Here is a 1901-nt window from a genome sequence, read left to right on the forward strand (position 1 = left end):
AAAAAAAAAAAATCTGACTTTAGAACCGGAGTTTACACATTCACAAATTGTAGTTGATAAAATAGGTTAGCTTCGCTTCCTAAACCCCCTCACTATTTAAAATAGTGTATTAAGCCCTTCGTACGGAAAACTGAAACCAGTTGCAAGCACGTCCTTTGCGAAGACTAGAAGGACGTTACTGTAACACTGTTGCACTGTCCAAGAATGACAAGTAATGATGGAAGAAGCATGAACATATTTGTTTACATTGGCTATTATTATGCCAAAAATAGTGTCAAAATAAAATTTCCTCCATTGGTGCATTCATGAGTCAGAAAYGCAAACATGCTGAAGGATTAAAACCTGTGGCAGCAAATCAAGTACCAGATACGATTTGAATTGAGATTTTAGTCATGAAAAGTAGAAAAGGATTAAAGTTGCTATACAGCAGGTTAGTTTAATCAAGTTGTTAATTGACAAGGTTGTTTTTATTTACCCTCTCCTCTTTAACTGCACTTGAACAACGTGTTTGTCTTCCTATCAGATTGAATGTAGAGATTCACTTTCACCCTTCACATTTCAAAATGACTGAATTGTGTTCCTGTCAGCCTCTGCACCGCCTACAGTCCACCCTCAGATAAAAGCCGGGGGGCAAATAAGCTTGTGTTACAGCCACCAAAACGTCCTGGGAGAGAACAGCAAAACGCCAGCTAAGGAATGCAACATTAATTGGAGAAAAATATTCATCGAYCCCTATAGAGCTTTTTCTCCAAGGGTCCGTGACGTTCCTCCCCCACATCCCCAACTCGCTTAGTGTAGCTATGCAACAACAGCACAGATAAATCCAATATTTGTTCTGCTTTTAATAGTCACGACAGGCAACACAATCTTAATTGATTTTATAGATGTCATGTCTATGCTTTTGTTCGAAACAAATACATACTTTAAGCATTCAGATGGTTATTATAGAATTGCTCTATGTTCTGTAGAATCCCATATATATTAATTGTATATGGAAGTTACTCTTTTGTAAGTTTAACTTATGTGCAAAGACAGTGGCAGATAYGCTGGTATGTTATAGAGCACTTGGTATAAGCAAAATATAGAAAAATGCAATTGACTTAAAAAGAATTGAAAATGTTTCTTCAGTTAAACAAAACCCCAAGGTTTTACTCAGGAATGTTTTTGCAAGATGTTTCATTGGCTGCAACCAAAAGCTGCAAAAAGTACAGTGTGCCGTAAGTATTCACATTTGTCACCAGAAACAATCTATGCATAATTAATTACAGTAACATGTCACATGCACTGATAGGGTGCAGATGAACAGCCTTTCAAGGGTAATACATGTAAATGTACTTCCAATATGCATATTTGCCTAATGATCTGCAATTAATAGCATCATTTAAAATAGCCCTGTCCTCAGGAAACAGCAAGCAAACAGTGACTTCTTAGTCTGTCAGGGCTCTCTAAGCTCTCAGCCTTTTAGCAGTATTCTGTCATTAGAGAATAAAGTTCCACTTGGTTTTATATGTTTATTTATCTTTACGTTTTACACTTGCATCTCTGCCTAAATCCGGAGCCTACAGTGCTCTACTACTGAGCCTGACCACTGATGTATGCAGTCGCRTTTTTAAAGTGGCACTTTGCAGAGCTGCTTGATACTGTGATTCGAAGCGACTCTCCGCGAGTCTCAGCCTTCCCCCGCACCTTGGTACCACAGTCGGTACTAGCCGCGCCGCGCTCTGCGCACAGCCGCGCACGGCGAGGCTGTGCTCGCTCGTGCGGGGTCCGCCCGGACAGTCTGCGCGCACGGCGCTTCTTCGGTCCTGCTTCAGCCCCCCGGAAGAGCGAGGAGAGCGCTAGGGCGGCGTCTTCTGTACGAGGGCGAAGCACCGGCGCGCTTCGTGCGGGACGCCGGGCCC

Source organism: Rhea americana, unplaced genomic scaffold (genome assembly GCF_003343005.1).
Source record: "Rhea americana isolate MKP2758 unplaced genomic scaffold, rheAme1 scaffold_80, whole genome shotgun sequence".
Classification (NCBI taxonomy): Eukaryota; Metazoa; Chordata; class Aves; order Rheiformes; family Rheidae; genus Rhea; species Rhea americana.